Source organism: Gymnodraco acuticeps, unplaced genomic scaffold, assembly GCF_902827175.1.
Source record: "Gymnodraco acuticeps unplaced genomic scaffold, fGymAcu1.1, whole genome shotgun sequence".
NCBI lineage: Eukaryota > Metazoa > Chordata > Actinopteri > Perciformes > Bathydraconidae > Gymnodraco > Gymnodraco acuticeps.
Genome location: NW_022991991.1, coordinates 282,444 through 293,615, shown reverse-complemented (window position 1 = coordinate 293,615; position 11,172 = coordinate 282,444).

Here is an 11,172-nt window from a genome sequence, read left to right as displayed (position 1 = left end):
TGCCTAGCGACAAAGACAGGTTGTTTCCAATCACCACACTAACATTCAGTACAATGAGAGAGAGACACAGAGAGAGAAGAAGGAGGAATGCCCCTCTCTCTGCTCACGAACCACAGAAGATTTCTTTTGACTGCCCAACTGCAATGTGTAACTCACCAAACTGTGTTATTACCTACCCTGTGTTTTTAAGCAAGGGTGGCGACTACACGGTGTGGGAAGCGTATCCAGGGACGCAGTATCAGGAGTTCCGGGTCTCGTCGGGGATGGTAAGAATAACACTCAACACCATTGCAAATATGCCCCCAGAACTGTGGTGTAGCACGGCAGAACAGTTAAAATATGAGTCCCAGTGCACGGCACGGAAGCCAGATTACAAAGCTCCCAATTCGGGGGACACTGGATGTGCATTTATTGAACCAGAGCATGAAACAGATTTTTCTAATTTAGGGGTCGCCGGACACGCCTCTATTAGAACATATATTGAACCATATCATGAAACAGGTCCTCCGGAAAAAGCCCTAATATCCACTCCACTTAAACAAACAGGAGAGGATGTAGATTCTTCAAAAAAGGCCTTAATCGCTCCACCTAAACTAACTAAAACCAATTCGGCAATGAGTTTAATGTTAGACTATGCACATGAACGCAATGTTAGCAACTGTTGGCTGTGCCAAAACATGCCAGAATCCGTACATTCTCCCATGTTTAGCCCAATTCCTTTCACGAAAGCGGACTACGGTTTAGTTAGCTGGAATGACATAGCATCCCGCATTGGAGATGAGGCCGAGGATTGTTACACTCCTTCGTATCCAATAAACTCTGAGAAACCTCTACAATACAAGGGTTTAATCTCGCTCATTGTGGAGACAGTAAATAAGGATTACCTGCCAGAGGGGTTCAAACAGTTGACGGTCCTAAGACTAATATATGTGAAGAAATATATTAACCTAGCTTTTGAATACAGATTCCAATTAGCTCTAGCCCAGACTAATTGCTCGGTTAACTTTACCAGTCCAATATGTACACTGCAACCACACACTCCATCTTTATTAGTTGAGGCTTTGGTAACAGTAGTGCCCTGGTTCGGCTCCAGAACAGTGGACTCAGTTGAGGTTAAAATACATGACTGTTCGCAGCCATTACCCTTAGGTAAGTCCCCTACCCGTGACTGTTCTGTCTATGTTCCCCCAGTTGTAGTACATGAGTGGAAGAATGTGTCCATCTGTTTCCAGAATGAAAGAGGATCTCTTACCTCTCCAGATGTGGGCCACAGCGACTGTAATACCGTAATAAAGGTGCAGTTAGCCAGAACGCCCCTCCCGCAGAGGGTTTACTTAGTTTGTGGGGACCGAGCCTATGGCTGTATGCCTTATGACATTTTCTATGGCACCTGTTACCTGGCCTATCTAATCCCTTTAATCCGTAAAGTGAAGACTGATGAGATTGCAGCTATACTTCCCTCTCTACATAGAAACAGCAGGTCGATTACAGAAGGACAGCGGATGGCTAGTCTATTTTTACCATGGTACGGTATTTATGTTTCTCAGCAGGAAATTGTGGCGTTGTCCAAAGTAGTGGAAAATCACTTAAATGCATCTAACACAGCCATGTTAGCCGAACATAAGGAATTACAGGAGGTTAGGACTGTAGCATTACAAAACCGTATGGCACTGGATCTTTTATTAGCCGCCCAGGGGGGCACATGCAAGGTGATTGGATCTGAGTGTTGTTCTTTCATCTCTGATGCTACACCTGAGGTCATGGATATGGCTCATGATACCGCCAGGGGGATAAAAGAGTTGCATGAAACTCATGGGTTTACCCTTGGGGATTTAACTGGAACTTTTGGATCGTGGGGTGCGGGGTTGGTTAAATTTGCAGTGACCGTTTCAATGTTTATCTTAGTTGTGCTAATTGTGATAATCTGCTTGGTCACTGTAGTTAAACTAGCCATACGAAAGATGACCAAAACCGCCCTCCAGGCTCCACAGAGACTAGTGGGATATTCCACAGTGGATGACTCCGTGTTGATGTACGACGCCCAGCTTTCAGATCCGTGGGGCACAATCACGGCTTCTGCTCCATGGGAACCCCCACAAAATGAATGACAGGTTGATTAAAATTGACACTCAGAATGTAGAAGATGTATATAGATTTTACCTTTTCGGGTTTTTACACTACGCAATAAATGTCTGATTCTTCTTTTTCAGATTTTTAAACAATGTATTTGACTAAAATGAATGTATAGATAAGTGCCTTACTTTTGACTAAAGCGTAGTGAAGTAATGTTAAAGCTTGAGGACACTGCAATTTTGCAGATTACGGATTAATCGAATCACCACTGTGAATGCTATACTTTGAACTGTGAATTTCAACTGGACCTTTACAATCCAGATTTTATACCTCAGGTGGATTGCTAATAATCCTAAATGTTAAATGTGTTTTTACTATAATTGTCTTGAAGCAAATCTTTGAGATGCAAGCTATTTTTAAAGTTTGTAATTTGATGATTAAGGAGGACTAAATGATAAATGATATATTTTACTATTTTCTTCTATATATTTTTTGGTATGTTTATTTTTGTGCTATTGATGGACGATTTGTCTAAACACTGAGGATATATTTTGGTATTTCTACACGGTCATATGAAGTTGATATGTGGAGCCATTCCTGAATGTTTAAATAGTCTGAATCCCAGGTTATAATGTGAGTGTCTTGAAATAGTTGATCTCTTAAAATGAGACCAAAAGGGGGATTTGTAAAGTTATATTTGTATTTATTCATGTTAGCAAACTATGGATAAGCTTAAAAAGGGAATAATTTGGGTGGAACTGTGAGCTGGATGTGGGGCCTGTTTGGACATATGTTTTTGAGGACAAAGGAAGATGGGGGAAGGTGAAAGCATGTCTTGAGTTGCCTTCAGTTTAGACATGCTACAGTGATTGGGGAAGCCTAAGGTCTAAGGGGTCTGTGATATTTGGGGCGGCCAATCAATGATGTCCGAATGGGAGGATCTGATAACTCCTCCCATTGACACAGAGTAGAAACACAGAAACACAGGCGGTGTTCAGCCTCTTTCCTCTGGCTGGCTCACGTGCAGGTAAATTCGGGATCCCAAAGATTAACTGTATTGAATTTGTACTGTATTGATTGTATTATTTTGTCATATTACCATTAAAGTAGATATTGTTTACTTGGTGGCACTGGATTTCTTCCTGTATTATAACCAGCTTCATAGGAACGCGCGGAGATTTGAAAAGCGGATCAGATATCCCTTTTAATCTCTAACACCGTGCAACACTTAGTTACATTGTCACATATACTGTATGCAGACGTATTATTTTAAGCAACACATTAAGTTGACGAAACACTCAACTCAAATGTAATAAAGTCAGATCCCCTCGTGTTTTAGATGGGGCAGTATCATAAAACTGTTGTACGCTTTCAAACACTCGGTAGTTTATTTTTTAACGAGTTGTTCTGTATTCTCCTTGCAGGTGCAACTATGTGGCTTGTATCCTGGATTATATGTTTAAGTCATCATGGATGTTTAAAGTTCATATTTGTCTAATATTAGTTTACTTTTCATTAATGAAGTATGACGCTGCGCTGTCAGTACACTTGTCCTTATTTGTGATTGGTCAAATGTAGCTAACCCCGCCCCTTTCACGTGAACGCGCTCTCAGCTGGAGAGAGAAACCCTGGCTTGATTTACCGAGTTGATAACCAGCGCCGTAGGACCGTTTAGCGAGATCGCGTTTGTTAGGGTTAGTTAAGATAACTCAAGCATATCCAGGGTCTGTTGAACTGGCTTCGTGGTACAGGGCACAGGTGGCTGCATAGCAGCGCTAAAGTCAAAGACATTATATTTTTATTTTACCAGGATGCAGTTACACAAATATTTGGGAGGCTTAGCCTTCCCTAGCCTACAGCACCCGCCGCCCCTGGGCCTACAGCAGGGGTGCCCAACCTTTTTTGAACCGAAAGCTACTTTTAAAGTTGCCAGTCTGCCGAGATCTACCAGTCCAAATAGAGAGGCATTACTGACAGCCTACTACCAGGTAAATACACACTTCTACTTGTATAAAACTGACCATTGTACGATGAATACTTCATAAAATACTGCAGATCCTTTATCTTACCTCTTTCTAATCTACACACATACAAGTATTTAACTGAAGTTACACAACAGTGTTGTTGATACAGAGTTGGAGTTTATTCACACGTCACTACAGTGGGTAATGTTTTCAAGAAACATTGAACAGTGCTGCCACATATGACACAGGAAGAAAAGAAAAGACTCTGAACCCTTTCTTTGTCATTATATACAAATAGTGTTGCTACAAAAGTATAAATGAGGCTTACTAATAAGACAACTCAGATCTGAAGCTACACAGGAATCTGCTGCCAAAGTGCAATAAAAGAGACAACATTAATAGAATCAAACCCTTTTGTTGTTGCATTTTAGTAGAATATAAAAATAAATGCCTTTAAAATAGGATGCAAGCAACACTAGTTGCTGAATTGATAATAGACTATAATCAATTTAAACAGAACATATCTTAATGTTTGCATTCTTATACCATTTTGTACAATAATTATAATGAATAAGTTCAAACAAACAAAAACTTACAGCTGATTAATAACGGTATCTAACTTGAGTTTTTATTATATCAAAAACCTGTTGAAATGTTTCTGTTATTTTTACTGTCCCCAAAAAGCGCGTCAGCAGCCTCCAGGAAAGCTTCTTACACAACTTCGCCGTCTTTGAAAGACTTCATGTGTTTCGCAAGAACGTGACTGACACGATAAGATGCTCTGGTAGCAGCCTTGCTCTTGTTGTTGGGCCTGGTGGAAATGGACTGCTGTGCATTTAGCTGTCCTTTCAGGCCCCTCCCCTTTTTGGAGCGTAGGGCAGAATCAGGAGGGAATTCCGTCTCGTATCGTTTGTGCACTGTTTTGAAATGCCGCTCCTAAATTACCATTCTTCGATAAAGCCACGCTCGCATTGCAGATGAGACAGATGGACTTTGAATTGGAATAGATACAAAAATAATCATCCTCCCACTCGGAGTGAAAATGATATATTTTGGGCTTTTTTGCTTCTGCCATAATTGCGGTCTTGTGTGTAAAAAAACCACCTGTATGTAAATTGTAAATAAGCCATCTGTATGTCAAATATGTCTTATATGTCTTAAATGACATGATGAATTGGAAATGGGGGACCCTGATGTAAACAAGACGAAAGTCTTTCTCTGGTCTGCATCCCCTTAACAATTGTATGTTTTGAGCTGTACTGTACTGTACCCAATATACAAGCTGTTAATAAACTTTTCAATCAATCAATCAATCAAAGCGGACTGTCACTCCTGTTGACACGGTCGGACAACAACGTCAGCGAAATAGTGCCCACCAGCCACGCCCCGACACATGGGGTGACGCGGCCAATCACAAAGCTTTAATGCGTTCAAGTGCATTATTCTGGCACAGGAAGATTATGTTACAGGACATTAACGATAAAACAGAATGTTGTTGTTCTATTTTTAGACACATCTCGCGATCGACTGGGAATCTCCTCGCGATTGACCGGTCGATCGCGATCGACTGGTTGGGCACCCTTGGCCTACAGTATAGCTCAACCATGTACACCTTCCTTTTTTCCCGTCCAAAGTTTGAATTGGATAAAGGTAATGGTTATCGATGGTGCTTTTATAGCCTATTGTATAATAACTGTGTGATTTATATTGTTTTTCAAATGCATATGGCCACCCATTTACACTGCTCTTCCCGTCAAGAATATGAATAGAACTTAGTTAGATCACTTTACATTTCTGCAAATTAATTTTTAATCACACACGTCTCCCCGTCCCGAAAATGATAAATAAAATAAAAAGAGGAAACCATTTTCAAGTTCAGTTTTCAACGTTTTATTTAAAATAACTGACATAACAGACACCATACTGTAGGCCTATCTGCTGCGGAAACCAGGACGAGCTCTTTCGGGATCTGTTTTTCGGGGGCTCCTCAGTCTCTCATTTACCCGGCTCCTGATTAGGACACATCCTGGGGATTGTGTTTACAAACATTGACCAGACCGTTCACCAGCCCCCACCCCCCATGTTGCCTATGCTGTCCTGTGTTGCGAACTCTTTGTTTAAAACGAATTGGCCATCGGAATGTGTGGAGGAATTCTCCCAAGGGTCACATTCCACAGCTCTCCCCCCCCCCCACTCCTGTGATCTCCCATCCCCCCCACTCCTGTGATCTCCCATCCCCCAGTCTGTAGGTTTGTGTTTGCATATTTCTATGCCGTAATTCATACTGGTCCTCTCACGCACATACATTCTCCTTACAGTATACATACATAGGCTATATGAGTCCGTGTATCTACGGACCATTTGTTTTTCTTTATTAAAAAAGTAAACGGAAGAGCGTCTGAGAGGCGTTTTTGCCCTTTTGCTTGTTACCTTACTAAATGGTCTAATGCAGAGCCATATAATAGAAGAGTTATGACATCTCCGTTCACTCCAAAGGACCACTTCTTTACAGCAATGGCGGATCGTGGAGCCTCTCAATCGTTCCCCGGAAGTTAGCGCCAAGGCTAGCAGAGCTGTGGAGTTGCAGCATAATAGACCGTTCGTGACGGACTTTTAAAGGTAAGAAGAAGTTTAAAGATTTATATTGCGGATATTATCAGTACATCTGATTCAATTGAACATGTGTATTAAAGGATGTCAGTGGATTATCCCTAAATTAGTAGATTTAGGGAACGTTTACAGATAACAGATCAAGCTAGGATACCGAAGCAAGTTAGCAACACACGTTGAACAGCCTTTTAATTGTAAATTCCGTTCTCTTAATGTCATTTGGTCCAACGTTGTTGAATTAGAGAAGAGGGGCTTCTAAACGGGATTGTATGCGGGGGTGGAGGGAGTTAAATATTAGATAAATATAACTTTGGTGCGTGTAAGAGTGAGAGTTTTTAGCAGAGCCATATTGTGTCCTTGTGATTATGTTGATTATTACCTGTCTGTATAATGTTGCAGCTCAGCTGATTTTGGATTGATGGCAAAGGGAGAGGAACTTAAGTGAGAGTGAAAACACAAGGTAAGTTTAATACTACTGTTTTATATAAGTAAGCATACTAAACATGTATTCTATCACTGTATTATATAAGTAATCTTGTTAGTAACCTACTGTATGGCAGGTGGAGGGGCAGTGATGTTACAGGTGGAGGAGCAAAACTGCAAGACTGCAAACTCACAAGACAGAAAAATCGAAGTTTGTTCTCCAGAGATGAGGTTGATTTCACTTCAATTTTTTCATATTTTCTAAAGATGTGGAAATGGCACAAAAAAAAACTTGAGAGCTGTAACCAAGACAACTGTAACAACATGAGTAGAGAGCCACCAAGGTTTTTCAAGTCCCTCTCTTACTCCTGATTGATTGATTGATTGAAAAGTTTATTAACAGCTTGTATATTGGGTACAGTACAGTACAGCTCAAAACATACAATTGTTAAGGGGATGCAGACCAGAGAAAGACTTTCGTCTTGTTTACATCAGGGTCCCCCATTTCCAATTCATCATATCATTTAAGACATATAAGACATATTTGACATACAGATGGCTTATTTACAATTTACATGCAGGTGGTTTTTTACATACAGATTGCTTATTTACAATTTTCATTTTAGATTTCGTTCTAATACATCCTAACCGGACATTTAAGACATACCAAGTCTACAGATATAAAGTTAGTAACAGAGTCTAAAATGCGAGTATATACATAGACATTACATAGATGGGGGGGAAGCTATCATTTTGCCAACCCAAACTTCCAGGTACATGACGGGACACCTTGCTTGTTTTTGTTGTTTGCGCTCCTCTGGCAGGTGGAGGGCAGTGATCCCTTCCCTTCTTCCCTCAATCTTTGAGACTAATGTAAGTAGAAGACATGGCACTGTAAATGTTCGAACATTTAAAATATTATACCACTTAAAAATAAGAAATATTACTTTTGTTACTAAGAGTTCATACGTATTATACCTGTGTCACCTTTCACACTATCGCTGTGATCATGAGCTATGGGCTTTGTAGATACAGGTCCCGGGATGAATCGTGGTGTCTCTTTTTGACCACAGGGCGATGCACGAAGATGGTGGGTATAGCCTCTGCTCTCAGCCTAGTCTTGCCCTTTTTTGTCTTGACAAACTGGTCTGCATCAAAATGTGCCTGCGGAGTGACTTGACGTTACTTCACACACAGAACAACTCAGTTTTGTCTGCCCACATACATATTTCATAGTGGTTGAATACACAGTATTAGGAAACACTTTATACTTACTGGACATGTTATACTCATTACATACTGTATATACAATATGACCAAGAATGTGAGACAACTTTATAGAAATTCATATCACATCTGTTACTGATGCCATTTGTCATACTTTGTTAAACTCACAAATAATAAAGTTCCATAACTTCAGTTGGGAACAAAGACCACACCTTATCTCCCCAAGGCAATTTCCCATCCAATAGGTGTGCTATATAGGTGTGTATAACCCTTTCTCCTGTCTGTTTATCCCTCTTTCAGCACAAGAACCAGAGGGGGATTCAATGGAGCCTGAATACCTGCACTGAGACCCTCACCCTGAACCCTGAGTCTCAACTCTCAGTGTTTTTCAAGCCTTTCCCTGTTTTTTGTATTAAACAAAACATTAAGCTTTCCCAATGGTGTGGTTTTCGTTTTGTGAAAAAGTGCAAATGCAGTGTTTGTATATAAATCACATATTTTGTTGCTGTTGGTCGTGAAATTGCTCCTGCTTCCTCCGCTCTGTGTCAGTGGGGAAGCTGTACATTCGCACTCCTTTCTCTGAGCGATTTGAGCATCCCCAGGCAGCATAGCAAACCAGGACAACACGGAGGAAAAGGCACAGACAAACTGCATGATATGCTATTCAATGTTTATTGAATTCCATGTACAGTATTTGCAATGGATGTTCCTAAAACAACACATTTAACATCATCATCATTATCATCATCATGCTGCTGCTGCTAGACCTTTGATAGTCACCTGTTGGTCTCCTGTCCTTTCTGAAAGCCATAAAGATGACATTAGTCATTTAGATAACTTGTGTCCTCAATTACCATGGGATTACTGAAACTACCATGAATTTAAGAAAATGGTAGACATGAATCTAATCTGAATTTTAAAGCATTACTTTAGATCCCCTCCCTCTAAATATATCAATAAACATTAGAAAGTGATGCTCCTGACTACCATACAAGTTTAAGAAGATAATATTGGTTTTAAAGAATTCAAAGCTATAAATAAACAGCAACAGGCTCTTTAACCAAGGCACTGTTAGCCTAACATGTAAACTAGTTGTTCACACTAATCCTAATATCACTTAATATTAGCAAATTCTATTTTATTTTTTAAAACATATTGATGTAAATACATACACATATCGATTTGTTGTATAAATATTGCAAATCAAAACCTTTATTCACTAATAATTACCAAAAATCGTAGTTCTATCTCCTGTTATCAATGCATTCACATTGCCCGCCATGAACTTCCGGGGAACGATCCTCTTCTACATGAACCACGTGACGATAACCGTTTTTGGACTTCCGTTGTCATAACTCTTCTATTATATGGCTCTGGTCTAATGGTCAGTGGAGCGAGGGGGGAGGCCCGCGAAACTCGCGGAAGTGATTTCAAAACAAAAAGCACTCGTTTGCTTGGAACAAAGAAAACGGCCAAGACACACATTGAGTCCAGAAAATGAATGTTATTAAGGGCTGTAAATATAATAAGCCTGTGTCTAAAATTGACAACAGGCTTATTATATTTACAGCCCTTAAGATACACTTTTGTGTTTAACAGCTGACCACTACCATGACGTACTTTGTTTTAGTAGATTTCGCATGAGAGCAAAATGTATAAATATGAGCATTAAATTATATGAATATGAGAACAAAATGCATGAATGTGTGAGTGACAATATATGAATGTGTGCATTGAAATATGATAATATGAGAGCAAAATGTATGAATGTGTGAGTGTAAATATATACGTGTGTGAGAGTGAAAATGTATGTATGTAAAAGGAGAATATATGTGTGTGAGAGTGAAAATGTATGTATGTAAAAGGAGAATATATGTGTGTAGAGTGAAAATGTATGTATGTAAAAGGAGAATATATGTGTAAGAGTGAAAATATGCTGCATTTTGAATGTCCGATAGTCCACCATTTCCACCGGAAATATCAAACATTTAATAAAAGTGAAAAACAATGAACAAGACTTAACGTATTCATCATAATTAATTATATTTATTTCGTTTGGATGTAGGATTTTTGACTTTGTTTAGAGCAGTGATCTTCTACTATATGAACATATTGGACCCAAAATCACAAAAAAAAAACGTAAAAACAGATTTTGAAAATGATATTATTTTTCATATGTAACACAAACATACACAACGAAACCATTTAAAAGCTGGAAATAATACATGGGATGTCACTATGATAATGTGAAAGTTTGATTGAGGTAGCATGGGATTTCATTCTGATAAGGCAAAAGTGTTATTATAAATATAATACAAATATATATATATACACATTATGTACAAAATCAGTTGTTTCTGTCTTTATCTGTGCCACGCTTCAAAGCGGTTTCTGTCAATACGACACAGAGGGCAACATCACAGATTCCTCCTCCTCCATGTCAAAAAACAAGCTTAAAGCTTGACTCACGTTCAGAGTTCTCTTCATCATAGTTGAATCTTCAAAACTCTAAATCTATCTAACTATATCTAAATTCTCAATGTTTGTCTGTCACTTTACTTCAATCGCAGTCTCCCGCCGTCTCTCTTCGTCTCTTTTCGTCTCGTTTCGTATCACTCAGTTTACCTGATTACCTTACCCCCTCCCTCCCTGGTAAATACATCCTGTTGAGCAGAATCTACAGTTTCCAGTATTTTCCGTTTTGTAAAATGATAAAAATACGGCGAAGATATTAAAATATGTGCTTCCATTATTCATACTTCTGAAATATATCTGTATTAACTTTATATCATCGTATGTCCGTGTTTATTGGGTCTTTTTGCATGAAACAAAGACTGGCATATAGTTTCAAGCCAGTACTTTCGACAGAAATACA